At 41.7% G+C, this 18160-nt stretch overlaps 1 protein-coding gene across 3 annotated transcripts in view; it reads right to left on the bottom strand.

Moving 5' to 3' along the window:
• Positions 1 to 18160, bottom strand: part of RALGAPA2 (Ral GTPase activating protein catalytic subunit alpha 2) — a 381676-nt gene that overhangs the window by 46250 nt on the left and 317266 nt on the right. The gene's annotated exons all lie outside the window — the stretch shown is intronic.

Genomic DNA, 18160 nt, shown 5'->3' with positions numbered 1-18160 from the left:
CTCACAGGGAAACAATAGTGATGGGAAGAAAACTGGGACTGAAGTCAATGGAGTGGACCAGAAGGAAGAAAGAAACAAGCAAACAGAAAAGAATGAAGAAATAAGAATTCAAAAAATGAGGAGAGGCTTTGGAACCTCCAGGACATCTTTAAATGTTCCAACATTCGAATTATAGGGATCCCAGAAGGGGAAGAGGAAGAGCAACAAGTAGAAAACTTATTTGAACAAATAATAAAGGAGAACTCCCCCAATCTGGCAAACAAAATAGACTTCCAGGAAGTTCAGGAAGCTCAGAGAGTTCCAAAGAAGATGGACTCAAGGAGGAACACACCAAGGCACATCATAATTACATTAGCCAAGATTAAAATGAAAGAGAGAATTCTAGAAGCAGCAAGAGATACAGGGACAGTCACCTACAAAGGAGTTCCCATCAGACTGTCAGCAGATTTCTCAAAAGAGACCTTACAGGTAAGAAGGGGCTGGAAAGAAGTATTCCAAGTCATGAAATCCAAAGACCTACATCCAAGATTGCTCTATCCAGCAAAGCTTTCATTTAGAATGGAAAGGCAGATAAAGTGCTTCTCAGATAAGGTCAAGTTCAAGGAGTTCATCATCACCAAGCCCTTATTATATGAAACATTAAAGGGACTTATCTAAGAAAAAGAAGATAAAAAATATGAACAGTGAAAGGACAGCAAACTCACAGTCATTAACAACCATACCTAAAACAAAAGCAAACTAAGTGGACAGCTAGATCAGGAATGAACCATAGAAATGGAGATCACGTGGAGGGTTAGCAACAGGGGAGTGGGAGCCGGGGAAGGGGGGAGAAGGTACAGAGAATAAGTAGCATAGACAGTAGGTAGAAAATAGAGAAGAGGAGGGCAAGAATAGTATGGGGAATGTAGAAGCTAAAGAACTTGTGACACATGGACATGAACTAAAGAATGGGAATGGGGGGAGGGGGTGTGCAGGGTGGAGGGGAATGAAGGGGGGGAATGGGACAACTGTAATGGCATAATCAATAAAATATATTTAAAAAATTAAAAAATAAAATAATGGTGATATACTTTGTAAACTGATGTTTCCTGTTATTCTCACCTAATTTTAATGACTACTTAGAAATATCAGTTTAGAAATTCCTTTTGTACTTCTTCTTCTTCTTTTTTTTGCTATGAAAAGGTTTACTGTTTCCATTTGATCTTATTTGTGGCATGGGAGAGGGCACCAAAGTGGTTAAAAGGCTGCCTAGTAGTTGCAGGGAGAGGATTAAGCAGAAGCCTGACACCAGGGGGCTACAGAGGGTCCCCTCAGAGACTTCTGGGCTTCAAAGGCTCATGGTCATTGCCCAGCCCAGCCTTGGGGCTGGCCATCTGATGGATTCAGGTGGTTGCCCATCTTCTTGGTGAGTTTTGCCTCCTCATCCAGGAAGTGGCTCTCTAGGAAGTCACAGAGATGGGGGTCTGTGCTGGCAGAACCCAGGGCAGCCAGATCCAAGCCATAGCGGCTTCCATGGTGTCCTGAGTTTCACCCCACTCTTCTTAGCAAGGCTTCTGCAAGTCCTGGGTGATGGTACAGCCATCATGTTGAATTTGCATCTTCAAGGGATGCTCAGCTCCCTCACGCTTCTCCTCGCCCTTTGTGCACATTTACTGCTCTTACCTTTTAGACTTCCTCTCAATTATATGCAGAGAGGGAGCCTCACTGCTTTCATGGAACGTCCTATACTCATGTCACTGGGAACACCTGGTCCCAGTATATATTCTACTTGGATCCCAAGGGTCAATGGGAGTGTGTAAATGAGAGGTTTAAAAAAAAACACCCACGTATCTTTAATCAGGGGTAATGTTTTTTGAGTTCATAAAGACTATAAAAGACACGTAACTCATGGTCCCTATCCTCTCCTAGCTTCCAACTGCTGTGGCATGACTGACAGGATACTCTTCTCAGAGTTTCTAGATTGTGCAGATAAATGCACTGCTATTTTGAGAAAGGAGCCAGTTACTGCCTTTAGTGTGGTTGGGGGACTTTGTGGAGAGGGTCCTCCCTGACCCACGGCTCCAAGGCTGGGTGGAATCTATATATGCAGGACAAAGAACAATGGAGGAGGCAGGAGTGCGGCATCACAGGGCATTTCCCAAGAAGACATTCCTTAAAAAGTAGGAAAAACAAGGCTCCTAGGAAATAGGTGTGGGAGGTGTAGATGTCTAGGCCTGACATATTGGCATTATTAGGGACACATGAAGGCTCCAGAGGAGGAAAGCTAGACTGATGAGGTAAGAAGGTGGGTCTGACAGCCAGACACACAGGCTGGAGGGCAAAGAGAGACCACACAGCCCAGGGGTCTGTAAAGAAAGCCCTTGATGCCTGTGGATGGGAAAAACAGTAGGGCAAGAGAGGATCCCAGACAGGCAGAAAACATTTCAAAGAGCAAACAGGTCTAGTGGATCATGTGGAGAAAACTGAAACTTAATTATGCACCAAGCTTTATAGTTTTTAAGTTTTTGATGGAATTTATAGGAATTTTGATGGAATTTTGATGGAATATTTGCAAACTGGTAATAGACTATGCTAAAATTATTCTTGAAATTGGAAAATGGAAACATGCAAAACAATTGTAATCATCTTCATTTTTCTGAGATTCTCAAAGCGAGTAGGTGTCATCATGTCATAAATGTCACAGAGAGAACGTGTGCACCTCTGGATGCAGCAGCAGCTCCTGGAACAAGCCTGTGCCCTAAGATCTCCCTCTGCATGCAGTTCAAGTATAGACTATCTTTAATGAGGAATATCTACTAATGTTACTTGTATATGGTTAGCAGTAACTAATAGCAAATACTTAGGTCACTGAAATCATAATCTTTTTGAATAAGCACTTGGTGAGAGAAATTCTAAGGGCTGTGAAAAAGGAACCATTGTTGCCCAAGTGGTTAGTAGTAATCGTATCATTGTCAGAATTCAGCGTGAGAGCAAGCTGTCTTCTTCCCCTTGATGATCCTACTGATATAAAATAAAATACTTGGGTCATTTTTTGAGATGGGTCCAAGAACATGTCTGTCTCACTGATGAGTGACTGTCTCCTTTGGTGATTATAATTAGCTGCCTGCTGTGGAAGCCAGGTGAAAGTGATCACAATGGAACAAAGACTGGGGGAAAGGTTAAGAGTTACCAAGTGGTGGTTCCATCCAGCTTTGTAACAATGCTCATCTTGAGCAATAAATCCTCTAAAGAGCTTTTTACCTTTCAACTTTTTGGGAGACAAATTAAAGGCACCTACCTGAACTTTTTATGATTTGGTAATGCCATTTAATTCCCTCAATTAGGAGACAATTAAAAATAAAGTTCACAGCATTTTGTTAGAGAAGAGTCATGTAAAGTTAATGATTTAAGGGAGACTAAATAACAGACTAATTTGACGTTGGGGAAGTAGATTCAGCTATTCAGATATACGCATCGCAGCTACGTTATACATATGTAGGAAAGCAAAGAATTATTTATTTACTTAAAATAATTTATTTTAAAAGAATAAATTCTGATCCCTTTCCAGCTAGCTGTGTCTCATGTTTATGTTTGTTTGTTTGTTTGAACTAGCTGGCCTCCTCTTTTTGCTAAGGATAATCATTATCATTGTTAAATGCACAAATTCCTACAATTGCCCATTCTAGAGCTGCCCATATGACAAACACCTGCTCTCTGCTGGGGCCTCTCTGTCAGGGCACAGTCAGTCCTCTGCTCTAGATGTCTGGAGGTCCACATCTGTCTTGTTGTTGTGCCCCCAACATCTCCTAAGTGAATTCTGCCCATGCTGAAGAGCCTGAATTTTAAGAAAGACCATCCAAATTTAGCGACAACTCATTTGATCATTTTCACTTCTTGCCACAAAGACATTTATATCCATCCATCTGTCCATCCATTTGTCTTATTATGTGCTGATCAGGCACCAAGATTATTCAGACTAATTCTCAGAAAATCCTATGAAAAAGGTATTTCTATATTCACTTTAAAACTGAAGAAACTGAGGTTCTGAGAAGTTAAAGATTAGATCAACAGTAGCAATTTTATTCATGGTTCAACCTAATAAGTTGCTGTGTGTGCCTAGGAAGCAGGGTGGTGCAGGCTGTATTTCTTCCTACAAAATATTTTGAAAGATGTGGAATGAACTAGATGTGCCTAAACCCATCAGGAGTTAGAGGTATGGAAAAGCTGGGGCCATGCATGGGGGAGCATGTCCAGAGGCAATTCTAAACTCTAGTACATTTATGTACATGCTGTACCACCAACAGTTTGACTTACAAGGTTGAAATACTTTTTAAATGAGGTCTAGCAGCTGCAAATATTCATGAACAAACCCACTCAGCTCATGTAAAGTGAGGTCTTACTAATGAATTTCATAATTAATGTGTCCTCAGTTAAAGCTAGTTATCATCATGTACCTAAAAGGACTACAGAGATGAGGTCACCTGGTAAGTTATAGAGTCGGGATGTTTTCTTGAAAATGAAGACAATGGTCATAAAAGACTAGGACTAGAACCTCTGCTTCAAAGCACAATAGGTAAGTGCTAAAATAGCTTAGAAATTCAGACAATATTGATGAAAATCTGAAACTTTTTAGAATAGGACATAGATCAAAGAAGAAACAATATTCTGTAATGCATATTTTGTATAGTAAAGAAAAGGATACTTGGTAAAAATGGAGACAAAAATTTTGACCATGTGTTCTATACTAAAAAAGTATTCAGTTTTAATCATGGCTTTTCAGACATGCCATGCAGTTGCAGAATATCTGCAGTGAGAGGAAGAGAGAAGGTGATTTTCTGGGGGGTGTCTGGAAAAAAAGCCTGAAGAACCAAGCTTTAGTAATTTACAAGGTCATGTAGTGAGGGATGAAGTGTACATAAGAGAAATGAAAGCAAAAAGTAAAGCAAGTTCTAGTAACATGGTTAGCCTCCCCCAAACGTAGTCACTCATATCCCTGCACACTGGACTCTCATGAGGATCAGTGACAAGCGCCAGCACCTTCTCTTAGTGAAGGTCCTAGGGAAGGCACAGCACCAAAAATGATAGTCAGCAACAGGGCCTGGGCTTTTAAAATTAATCAGTTAAAAGCCAGAGTAGATGGGAAAGGGTAAAAGCACCTTAAACATAAATGGAGATGTTTTCAGCCCCTTCTGAGTTCTGCAGGAGACTTTTTCAGCTACACCCAGAAGTCACTGGGAGCAAGTTGCAGGTACCTCGACACTAGAACACAGATGTTTTAGGCTAAACGCTCAAAAGTGATGAAGCAGGGTGAACTTACTGAGAAATAACTCTACAAGTTATTTTTTTATGTTCTACTCCTTGTACCAAAAGCAGATTGACATCATACGGAAATGGCTCTAATGTAGAATCTGTTCTTTCTCTCCAGTTCCAGAATTCAGTCTGTCCCAACACTTGAGGTACAAGGGACCCACCTGATACCAAGGAGCAGGAGGTTCTGCAAAACCACCTGTGCTGTGTTCCTGATATTAAGGGGTAAGGTTTTAGTTTTTCCCCATTGAATACGATGTTGGCAGGTTTCTTATACATGGCCTTTATTATTTTGTGGTATGCTCCCTCTATTCCCACTTTGCTTAGTGTTTTTATCACAAATGGGTGCTGGAATTCATCAAATGCTCTAGCGTCTATACAATGGAATACTACATAGCAGAAAGAAAGAAAGAACTCCTACTTTTCATGACAGCATGGACGGAACTGGAGAGCATCACTGCTGTTGGAGACTCCTGGCACTTCACTTAGTCCTGGATGAAGAAAATGGCCATGGGAGGCAGTGGGAGGGAGAGATGAGTGATGCAAAATTATGAAACTAAGTTTTATGATAAAGAGGCAGAGGTAAGAGTTTGTAAACAGTATGTTCAGCCATGTGTGCTAGACGTCAGGGAGGGGTGCGAAAAGGGGTGCATGACAGCTCCTGATTTCCATGGCTTTGCCTTTTAGGGAAGAAAATATGCACAAATATAGCTAATAGAGAAAGAATAGGGAAGAGTGAACTCTTTAATCAAAGGTAAGCTCAATAAGTTATATCTGAGGAAGACGACTAGGGAATGATTTTACAATAAAGACCATTGGTGCAAAGAGATGAGAACTTGCTCCTCTGGGAGCAGGGAAGAGGGACAAGCACAGTGCATCCCCTGTAGGGCGGGAGAAATGAGAGGCAGCACAGGCTAACAGGGGAGCTGTTAGGTCGCTGCCCCGAAGTCCCAATGTGGTGAAATGAGTTGGTTCTCTTCACTAGGAAGTAAGGAACCCTGATGCTGGGATGGGGCCACAGGAAGTAGCTGCACCCCCTTCCCTTCCCAGGGCTGCTCTGATGGAACTCATATGGACGAGAGTCAAGAGTCAGTCTGTGTGCAGGACTGGTAACAATTTTTGGAGATATCTTGTTCTAAATTCTTTTGAAATGAACAAACCCCCAAATACTGTAGCTGCTGAAGTCTGAAAATGGGGTAAATTAAGTATTAGGTTGAATCATGCAAAATTACTGAATTTTGAACTAAAAAAGGTCCAACCTCATTCAGAAAGGCACTGGTCACTTTGGAAAGCCCATGGGCTCTAGATGCTTCCCCTTGGAAGTCTGCCCAGGCTATAGCTCACCAGGGCAACAAAAGCCTCTAGAATATAGTGCTTTCAGAATCCTTCAAACAAACCCCACAAAAGGAACCACAGAGCTATGAAACCCTTAGTGTCTCCACATTCCAGAAAATCAACTCAAGACCTTGTAGACGGGTTTTGCAAGAGTTTTCTGAAAAGCTTTCAGTCCATGGTAAATACCACTCCTACTAGGCCAAACAATTTAATAAGATAGATCTTTCCTTCCTCAAAAGAGTTTTTATCTATTTCCTATCCCAGTGCTGTTCTTAGCACAAAGAAAAATGAACTGGTTGCTGACAGAGAAGGTGTATTTAAATGCTATGGCAATAAGTGAGTAATGAGGCAAAGTTTCCTTGTCAGGTAGCCAGCTTTTGCCCTGGGCCCAGGCAGAGATACAGAAACAGCAGCAAGGACTTCTGTCCAAGATGGAGGTGTAGGTAGATACATTTTGACTCCTCGTACAATCAAAAGAAGTATAACAACCAATTTAAAAACAAAAACCAACCAGAACTGTCAGAAAATCAAACTGCATGGAAGTCTGACAACCGAGTAGTTAAATAAGAAACATTCCTCCAGATTGGTAGGAGGGATGGAGACAGGCAGTTAGGGAGAGGAGGACAGGGCCAAGAGGACAGAGCAGAGAGGTCTGGGTGGTCCCACATTCGCTTGTGGATAAACCAGGAGGAACAACTGGGGGGGGGGCAAGACAGAACATGTAACCCAGGGTTCCAGTGAAGGAAAAGAAAGCCTCAAAGCTTCTGGCTAAAAAAATCCGTAGGGTTTGCAGCAGCAGGAGAAACTCCCAGCCTCCCAGGGTAGTTCATTGGAGAGACCTGTAAGTGTCCTAGATTGCACATAAACCCACCCATCCACCCAGGAATCAGCACCAGAAGGGCCCAATTTGCTTGTAGGTAGCAGGGAAAGTGACTGAAAGTGGGTGAGAACTGAGCAAGCCACACTGTTCACTCTCTGACCACTACCCCACATATGGCACTACAATGCATCGACATGGGTTGCCATGCCCTGGCAAATACCTAAGGCTCCACCCCTTACAATGTAACAAAGAACTATAGCCCAAATGAAAGAACAGATCAAAACTCCAGGAAAAGAACTAAGCAATGAGAAAATAGACAACCTATCTGATGCACAGTTCAAAACAATGGTAATGTGGATGCTCACAGAAGTGAGTACAGATACAAAATACAGGAAGTGAAGGCTATGCAAAAAGAAATAAAGAAAAATATACAGGAACCAACAGTGATGGGAAAGAAACAAACTCATATCAATGAACAATTTGGAGCAAAAGGAAATAAACAAACATCCAACCAGGACAAAATTAAGAAACAAGAATTCAAAAAATTGAGGAGAGGCTTAGGAACCTGTGGGACAACTTCAAATGTTCAAACATCCAGATCATAGCGGTGCTAGGAGGAGAAGGGAAGAGCAAAAAATTGAAAACTTATTTGAAAAAATAATGAAGCAAAACTTTCCCAATTTGGTGAAAAAAGTACAACTTCCAGAAAGTCCAGGAAGCTCAGAGAACCCCAAAGAACTTAGACCCATGGAGTAAGACACAAAGACACACCATAATTAAATTACCCAAGATGAAAGATAAGGAGAGACTCTTAAAGGTAGCAAGAGAAAAAGAGAGAGTTACCTACAAATGGTAAGGAGTGCCCATAAGACTTGCAGCTGATTTCTCAAAAGAAATTTTATAGGCAAGAAGGGGCTGGCAAGAATTATTCAGTCATGAAGAACGAGGGCTTACAACCTAGATTATTCTACCTACAAAGCTATCATTTAGAATGGAAGAGCAGACAACATGCTACCCAGATAAGATCAAGTTAAAGGAGTTCACCATCAGCAAGCCCTTATTATATAAAATGTAAAGGGACTTACTTAAGAAAATGAAGATGATCAAAATACGAGCAGTAAAATGACAACAAACTCACAACTATCAACAACTGAACCTAAAAAAACAAAACACAACCAGCTAAGCAAACAACTAGAATAGGAATGGAATCACAGAAATGGAGATCACATGGAGGGTTATCAGCAGGGAGAGGGAGAGGGGAGAATGGGGGGAAAGGTACAGGGGATAAGAAACATAAATGCTAAGTACAAAATAGGGGGAGGTTAAGAATAGTATAAGAAATGGAGAAGCCAAAGACCTGAGATGTATGACCCATGGACATGAACAAAGGGGCTGGTGATAGAAGGGGTGTAGAGTGGAGGGGAATAAAGGAAAGAAAAAAATGGGACAAGTATAATACCATAATCATTCAAATATACTTTAAAAATAAAAATTTCCAAAATAAAAAATAAATAGAAACAGCAGCAAGGCAGCTGAAGGCACCTGCCTGCTTCCCCCAGGTAGGCAAACAATGGGATGCTCTCAAAGGTCTCAACAAGTTGACACTGTTGACTGCTGCCATAGGAGGTGCATGACTCATTTAAACAGAAGGAACAGAGCTCTGACCTTGGCAGGAGGGTTCTCTTGAAGGCGATGGGTTGTGCCTGAGGCACCCAGAAGGGAGCAGAATTACTGTCTTGACAGCCATGCCTGACCTAGTCCCTGTCACAAGCCTGCAGCCTCTGAGTCTAGGCATCAGTGAGGAGCCAGGCAGGACCTACTGCATGCCTGTTAGACTGTGCTCTGGATGACTGATGGGAAGCACAGAGGTCCAAATGCTGCCCAGGGGATCTTGGCCAGTTCCCTGCCCCACCTCCCCCTGAGACCCATGGCTTCCTCTGTAAAATGGGCATATTACAGAACTAAATAAATGCTAGCTATTATTGTTAAGTAGGTGTTTACCTTTTGCAAATGAGGATTTTAAGTCAAACTAGTGGCCATAAATTATACTGACTTTCCTAAAGACTTGGTAATTTAGGACACTCACAACTCTGCTCCTTATGACATGTCATATCCCATCTGGTAGTAAATCTAACTCTATCTAGAACCTAACCACTTGTTACCATTGTATGCCCCCCTGAGACAAGCTATCATCATCTTGTCCCTGGATTGTGGCACTAGCCCACTACTCAGTCCGCTGGCCTCTCTGCACCCAGCACTGAGGTCATCGTGGGATGGTCTTCCTCACATAAAAGCAAAATCTGCCAAGCTGCCAGTGAAGCCCTCTGTTGGATGAGGCCTTTCCATCGATTATCTCTGACCCCCACTGTCTCTCCAACTCACCTGGCACCCTCTGCCGCCCTCTCTGTGTCCTCTACCTGCAACGCTCCCCTGAGATCCTCAACTCATTGAGGTCTTTTTACTCAGATGCTACCTTCTTCAGAGGCACCCTGATCCAGGCCCTCTGCTCTCCTCCACACTTATCACACACCCATGTGCTCTACATTTGAATAATAATCTTGTGTGCTTTCTGCCCCCCCCCACTGGAGTGGACGATCCATGAAGGCAGAGACTGGAGTCTGTTGTCTGGTCTTGGCCCTGTCACCTACCACAGCAGGTCTTATACCTACCAGTGTCAGAACCAACTCCTTGGGTGGCTGGCTGGCTGGCTGTAGAAATGCTGTAGTGAGTGACTGGCCTTTTATCCAGTTCAGAGCATCCAGTGAGGCCAGGGCAAAGGGTTTTCCTGATTCTGTGCTTCCTGTGAACCCCCCAGGAGTGTTTCTTAATCTGGGTGTATGTACCCTACGTGTCTCTTTTCACATGATGACTAGAATTCAAGGAGTCCATGAACTTGGATGGTACAAACTACATCTTTATTTTCAGTATCCTCTAACTGAAATTAAGCAATTCTTTCCATTATGAACATGGACAATGCACCACAGTGGAACTACCTGTGACTATGACATCAATAAAAATCACAGACATTTTTGTATCACATTATGTTGTTGCCACTGTTTCCAAATATTGATTCTGCTTATCACTGCTTCAAAATTATAGTAGTAATATCACCCACAACTAGAGCTTAATATTGAATGTATGAATAAAAATGTTCATACACAGGTGCTTGACTTAAAAAGTATTTCACTCTGATTTACTTTATAAATCCTAAACATTTTATTTTCTGCTTTTTAAATATTCTAAAAAGGGCTGGAGGTCCAGGACACAAAGAAGGTTGAGAGATCCTGCTAATGGGACTGCCTTTAGTGTCCTGTTTAGTCCTATGATATGCCCAAGGCCTAGCTTTCAGAGGCAGTGATAACAGTGAGAGCCCCCAGGGACTACTAACAATAAGGTTGAGCGATGCACACATACTAACCACTGAATCTGTCCAATCTCTCTAGATCACACTGCCTTCAGCTTATCTTACATATGGATAAACAGTCATGGAGAGATGGGCATTGCTGAGGTCCAACAAGGAGCAGGATTCACATCTACATTCCAAGACAGTGTCAAGGAAGGTTGCCAATAAGATGCTTCAGTTTGAGCAAAACAAAATTCCAAGAGAGGAATTCCAGAGTAGGAGACTAAGGGGTGGGAAATATGTGTGTGTGTATTTTCTTTTTTCCAAAAACTAAATTTCATATGTATTTACTTTGTCCTTGTAGAGTACGTATGTAAAATGGGATCTGAAAAATAAATCCATTAGAAAAAAAAGGCATGAAATGGAGTACTTTTCCATTGGAAAAGACCCAACTTGTGGGAAGCAGGAAAGAGATTACATTCATGAAGTTACTATGTGTAGTAGACCCTGCACTGACAGCTTTTCATGTATCATTGTATTTATCATTCATTTTCATAGACATGGAAACTGAGGCTAGAAGCCATGACCTAACTTGGCTAGTTACTCTTTCAGTTTATTACTAAGTGGCCTGCCATTAGATAACACACCGAGAGAGACTGCAGATCTAACACTTGTCCTTCTAAGCAATTATGGTAACTCTTCACTGTTAGGTACCACTAGATAGAGTAAATACCTAACTGGAAACATTTTTCTCATTTCTGTTTCTAATGACACTGATCTGGGGGTGATGGGTAGATGGGATTAACCAACAGAAAAGCTACATGCCACAGTTCAAGTTCCTCTGAATCAAGAACTATGTGCACAGCTTCAAAGCAATACAAAATAGGTAATTTAATTCATAACAGGATCTTTCTACAGTTTGTTTTCTTCCTCCCAGCCGACTGGAATGTACACACCACAAGTACAAAATACAAGGCACTGTTCACTGTAATTTTACTTCTGCACGTATTTAATGCGCTGCTGGGGACGAAGCATTTCATGGTTTCTGTGCTTAGCAAAGGAAACAAATCAATGTTGAGAGAGCACTATTTTTCTTGCTGTTTGGGGGAAAGTGCTCTTTATTATTCTATTAGCATGAAGTCAACGAACCATTTAACATTCAAAACTCCTTAGAAAGGTTGTAATGCCTGTTTTTTAATTAAAATTTTAAGACAAATAATGCTAATTTTCTTTTATATCTCCACATGCATAGAAGTACTTTAAAAATATTGAGAATAAACAGTATAGAGTGAGAAATATTTCAGTTAGTTAAATATAGATGCTTGTATGGCTTTATAAAGGGAGAAAAAGAAATGACCTGTCCAAGCATTTTATCTAGTACAATCAAAGGAACCAGGGAATTTGGGTTGCCATAAAATCCAGGCCTAAATAAAGTTTATCTTTTGGTGGCAATTTGGTGTTACGTTTCAACACAGGAAGCATAATAGAGTTAGCATGCTTTAAGAAACAGTGGTCACTCAGTATTTAATTTCCTTTTCTCGAATTTATTTTACATTTTTATGTTTCACCTTCACAGCTTATATTAAAAAGGCCAAGGCTTGGTTTGATGCAGACACAGGTACTTGAGGCTCACTGCTGCTTCATTCTCAGACCGGTCTGATTTTTTTTCCTTCCTAATTGCAGCAGACAGCAATGGAGCTTTGTCAGCATTACCTGCTCTGAATAGAAGCACTTTTGGCCCCCTTGTCAAAGACTAGGGAAGAAAGCAGGCTCTCCTGTTGGCAGCAGTCTTGGATTCTCGCCCCCGGCCATACTGTGCAATCATGCTGTTTATTCCACTGTAACAATCAGACAGCACGAGCAGAGCACCTGGTCCTCTCGGCCTGGGCCTTCCTTGGCAGCTGACGGGCACCCTCACCGCCAGGTGGTCATGCTTCAATTACATTAGCTAGCCATTCTAGGGTTAACAAGGACTCACTTTCTTCAGAATGCCCCAGGAAAATCAGTTATTCATAAAGGACAGTATGCCTTTTGTCGATCACTGAACAATGTTGCTGAAAATCCATTAAATTAAATTCTCTTTATTGGACTGAATAATGTAATAGCGATAGCCCCAGCTAGAAGTTTGCACATTTATTTGCCAAATTTCTGAATAATTTATACATGGATCCTGGCGTTTTTCACTCAGTGGCCAAATGCTTCTTCCAAATGAACAGTGTAGCTTTGCCTTCATTTTAATATGTGCTAACACTCACTTGCAAAAAAAAATTCAGAATTTAATCAAGTGGCCAGAAAAACTAAGTCTCATTTTAACTGAGAATTCACTTTCCAATTTTCTTTTGCAGAAGGGCTTTTAAATATATTGGTATAAATTTACATGAGATGCTTTTTGGGGGATCTTTCATGTGACCACCATTTTAATAAGAAAATGAACAATAAGAAAACACAAGTACAAAGTGTGAAAGGTTGCTAATCTCTAAGTTGCAGAGCTGTTGCTGGTGCTTATGTGGAAGGTGGTCCTAAGAAGGTGAGTTTGGATGGACATGTAGATCCACGGCATTCGAATTAGATGGATGGCTAAGATGTTCCTTCCACCCACCAGGGAGCTGCTCTCTGCAGGCCTTAGTAGGACAGAGGTGATCATGGCAGGACAGCAGCAGAAAGCAGCTTCCTTTGCCTCTGCCTCCTTAGCTTTTCTTCCCCAAGTACTGAGAGAGGGGATCACTGAAGGAGCCCTCCCTTTCTCCTCCCAGAGGATGTTTTAGTCTTCCTATGGTTATACACTCAGGCTGTCAGCCTCCGACACCTGGGTGCGCAATTTGAATGTGTTGGAAAAGGTTGAATGTAAGAAATATAAGAAAAACATAAAAGTCCTAGAGAACACAGGCAGGAAATTCTCATATATTCCATGCAGCAATATTTTTACCAATGTCCCCTAGAGCAAAGGACATAAAGGAAAGAATAAACAAATGGGACTTCATCAAAATAAAAAGCTTCTGCCTAGCTAAAAAAAATCAGCAAAATGAAAAGGGAATGAAACATATGGGAAAATATATTTGCCAATGATGTCTCGGACAAGGGTTTGATCACCAAAATAAATAAAGAACTCACACAACTCCACTCCAGGAAAACAAACTATACAATTAAAAAATGGAAAAAGGACCTCAACAAACACTTCTCCAAGGAGGACATACAGAGGGCTCAGTGACATATGAAAAGATGCTCAGCATCATTAGCCATCAGACATGCAAATTGAAACCACAATGAGATATCACTTCACACTGGTGAGAATGGTCATCATAAGCAAATCAACAAACAATAAGTGCTGGCAAGGTCGTGGCTAAATGGGAACCCTAGTACATTGTTAGTGGGACTGCAGACTGGTGCAGTCACTATGGAAAATAGTATGGAACAGCCTTTTGACCCTGCAATTCCATTGCTGGGATTATACCTTAAGAACTCTGAAACACTAATTTAAAAGAACCTATGCACTCTAATGTTCACAGCAGCACAATTTACAATAGCTAAGTGCTGGAAGTAACCTAGGTACCCATCAGTAAATAAGTGGATAAAAAAACTGTGGTACATTTAAGCAATGGAATACTACACAGCAGAAAGGAGTTTCTACCCTTTGTGACAGCATGAATGGAACTGGAGAGTATTATGCTAAGTGAAGTAAACCAGGTGGTGAAAGACAAATACCATATGAGTACACCTATAAGTGGAACCTAATCAAGAAAACAAACAAGCAAGCAAAATATAATCAGAGACACTGAAATAAAGAACAAACTTTATCTGGAACAAACTAAAAGGGGGGAGAGGGACCACAGGGGAAAGCAGGGAAAGGGTCATCAAGGAACATATGTAAAGGACCCATGGACAAAGCCAAAGCTGGGAAGAATAGAGGGTGGGAGGTAGGGGGAGTGGTGGAAGGAAAATGGTGACAACTACACATGAACAACAATTTTTTAAAAAGAGGGGAAAAGGGGAATAAAGTTCAAATAGTCACTTAAATGATGTCCTTAGGGATCTGGCCTTAGCTGTTTGGGAGATGAGTTAAAACAGGATTTTTCAAAAAATCCAGGGGATGAGGAAGATGGTAATGGAGTAGGAGGGAGCAGATTCGACTTCCCCCTACACATGGGGAAAAAACCTGGCCAATCTATGGAGGGAAAGAGCAAACAGCCAACAGTACCCCAGCATATATGAAAATAAGAGACCAGAAATTGTAGCGGACACTGAAAAAACAGAAGGTAAGGAGACTGCTGCAGGACAGTAAGGTCCCAGGGACCAGAGTGGGGACTGCGGCTGTAGCCCCAAGCCCAGTGCCCAGCCCTGGGTCTACCACAGTCTCCTTGGGAGCAGCTGGCCTGCTACAGAGTCCTTGGGAGAAAACCAGGTCAACTGCTCCCTCCCTCCCCAGCCAAGCAGAGTTTGAGCAGCACTGGGAGACACCTGGTTACTTGAAGTTGCAGAGAGGGGAATAAGGATAAAGAGGCAAACACACAAGGGCCTTCATCACCTGCGAAGTCTGTGGTCTCCGGCTTGGGAGAGTTGAGAGCCCTGCAGCGATGTGCACTGACCCTGATAGTCACTGATCCTGCTGGAGAATCAGTTGGTCTGTACTGAGCAGCAAGCTTGAGTAGGAGGAATTTCTCAAAAAGTAAAACAGTTTTGGGGGATTCTCCTGTGACAGTTGGCTTACCGTCCTGCCTGGCTTACTCCCTACCCACACCCAGAATGGCAGAAATCCAGAGGTTGCCTGAAAGGCCCTGTGTTTCCCCATAGCAATAGGAAGGGTTCACGCCTAAACCCTCAGAACTCAGGCAGCCTGGGCAGGCACGTGCATGCACCCCCACCCCCTGCACCCCGGCCAACAGCAATAACCCCCCCCCCAACCCTGGGTTAATGGTGCTCTGAAAAAAACCTGGATACCCCAGGTAAGGTGCACAGGAGAGGCTCCAGACTACCTCTTGGGAAAGTGCTTGCAAGACTGGCTGAGTACACTTCAGGAAGGGAGAAAGGCCACACCAATCCTCCCTCAGCCTGCTGCGAAACCAGAAAAACTGGTTTGGCCAGTTTAAAAACAGAAAGAGGTGTGTTTTTTTAAGTAATCTTTTATTTTTTTAACTTTTATTATTGTTTTATCTTTCAATACCTTTTCTTCTCTTTCCAGTTTTATTCCTCCTTCCTTTCTTTCCAATTTTATCTCTTCTTCCTCCCTTCTGTCTTTTTTTTTTAAATAAACACAAGTGAGACAAAAAAACTGGGAACTGTGCAAGTACCAGAGTTGGACCCAAAGAGGGGGCATACCAACAGTAGAGACAGTGAGACAAATTTCACTTTGCTACAGCAGAGAAACTACAAGTTACTGCATATCTGTAATATTATTTTTTTCATTATTCTTACATCTTTTATTTTAATAGTATTTTTGTATTCCTCTTCTTTCTGTACAGTCTCTGTTGCTTGGCTGGTTATANCTCAAAAAGTAAAACAGTTCTGGGGGATTCTCCTGTGACAGTTGGCTTACCGTCCTGCCTGGCTTACTCCCTACCCACACCCAGAATGGCAGAAATCCGGAGGTTGCCTGAAAGGCCCTGTGTTTCCCCATAGCAATAGGAAGGGTTCACGCCTAAACCCTCAGAACCCAGGCAGCCTGGGCAAACACGTGCATGCACCCCCACCCCCTGCACCCCGGCCAACAGCAATAACCACCCCCCCCAACCCTGGGTTAACGGTGCTCTGAGAAAAACCTGGATACCCCAGGTAAGGTGCACAGGAGAGGCGCCAGACTACCTCTTGGGAAAGTGCTTGCAAGACTGGCTGAGTACACTTCAGGAAGGGAGAAAGGCCACACCAATCCTCCCTCAGCCTGCTGCGAAACCAGAAAAACCGGTTTGGCCAGTTTAAAAACAGAAAGAGGTGTATTTTTTTAAGTAATCTTTTATTTTTTTAACTTTTATTATTGTTTTATCTTTCATTACCTTTTCTTCTCTTTCCAGTTTTATTCCTCCTTCCTTTCTTTCCAATTTTATCTCTTCTTCCTCCCTTCTGTCTTTTTTTTAAATAAACACAAGTGAGACAAAAAAACTGGGAACTGTGCAAGTACCAGAGTTGGACCCAAAGAGGGGGCATACCAACAGTAGAGACAGTGAGACAAATTTCACTTTGCTACAGCAGAGAAACTACAAGTTACTGCATATCTGTAATATTATTTTTTTCATTATTCTTACATCTTTTATTTTAATAGTATTTTTGTATTCCTCTTCTTTCTGTACAGTCTCTGTTGCTTGGCTGGTTATACTGTATCATTTGATAGGTTTCCCCTGTTCTCTCTTCCACAGTTTATTGATAATTTACTATCCTTCACCTCACTTGTGTTCCTTTAGCACACTACTCAAAATTCTATATCCCCTATTCATGTTATCCAGATCACATAGATTCTGTCATATGCTTGTTCCTCTAATATTATTGTAAATAATAGCTATTCCACATAATTGTAAACACTTCAAAACACCCCTCCTGGACAGAGTGACCATCAGTTAACCAGCTGGTGGAAAAGACCCACAAAAGAAAGGCCCAACAACAATCAAAACTCAAAGACAAACACAAAGCCAACTTAAAAGGACAGCCCAAGACCAGTGAGTATGAGAGATCAAGGAGACTACACCACTGAATCTCACAGGTATTATACCACAGAAGTTCACACCATGAACCTAAAGAGCCAGAAAAAATCAATTTAAGAAGCGGAAGCTAACAAGAAGAGCCTCACGAACAATGGGAAGACAAAGAAACAATACCCAAATGAAAAGAAAGGAGGAAGCCTAAGAAAGAATGCTAGATAAAATAGAGGCAAGTCAGCTATCAGATATTGAATTCAAAGCACTGGTTATCAGGAAGTTCAAAGAGCTCACAATGAGCTACCAGAAATTAAATGGGAACTACAGTGAATTCACTGCAAACTATATCAACATGAAAAGGGAAACAGAAACTATCAACAAGGGCCAAGAACCAAGGGCCAAGGGCCAAGAGGAAATGAAGAACACAATTTCTGAACTGAAGAACACAGTGGAAGGAATCAAAAGTAGGAGTGATGAAGCAGAAGATTGGATCAGCGAGTTGGAGGACAAAGTAGAAAAAAAGACCCAGAAATAGCAAGAAAAAAAAAAAGGCTCAGAAAGAATGAAGAGAAATTAAGAGAAATGCAAGACAATATGAAACGTAATAATATCTGAATAAGAGGGATACCAGAAGAAGAAGAAGAAGAGGGATAGAAAACCTATTTGAAAAAGTAATGATGGAAAACTTCCCTAATTTGATGAGAAAAAGTAACACGAATCCAGGAATCACAGAGAGTGCCAATCAAGAGGAACACA

The sequence above is a fragment of the Sturnira hondurensis genome, unplaced genomic scaffold (assembly GCF_014824575.4).
Source record: "Sturnira hondurensis isolate 20B ecotype Veracruz unplaced genomic scaffold, ASM1482457v3 Scaffold0009244, whole genome shotgun sequence".
Taxonomy (NCBI): Eukaryota; Metazoa; Chordata; class Mammalia; order Chiroptera; family Phyllostomidae; genus Sturnira; species Sturnira hondurensis.
This window is presented reverse-complemented; position numbering and strand designations above follow the sequence as displayed.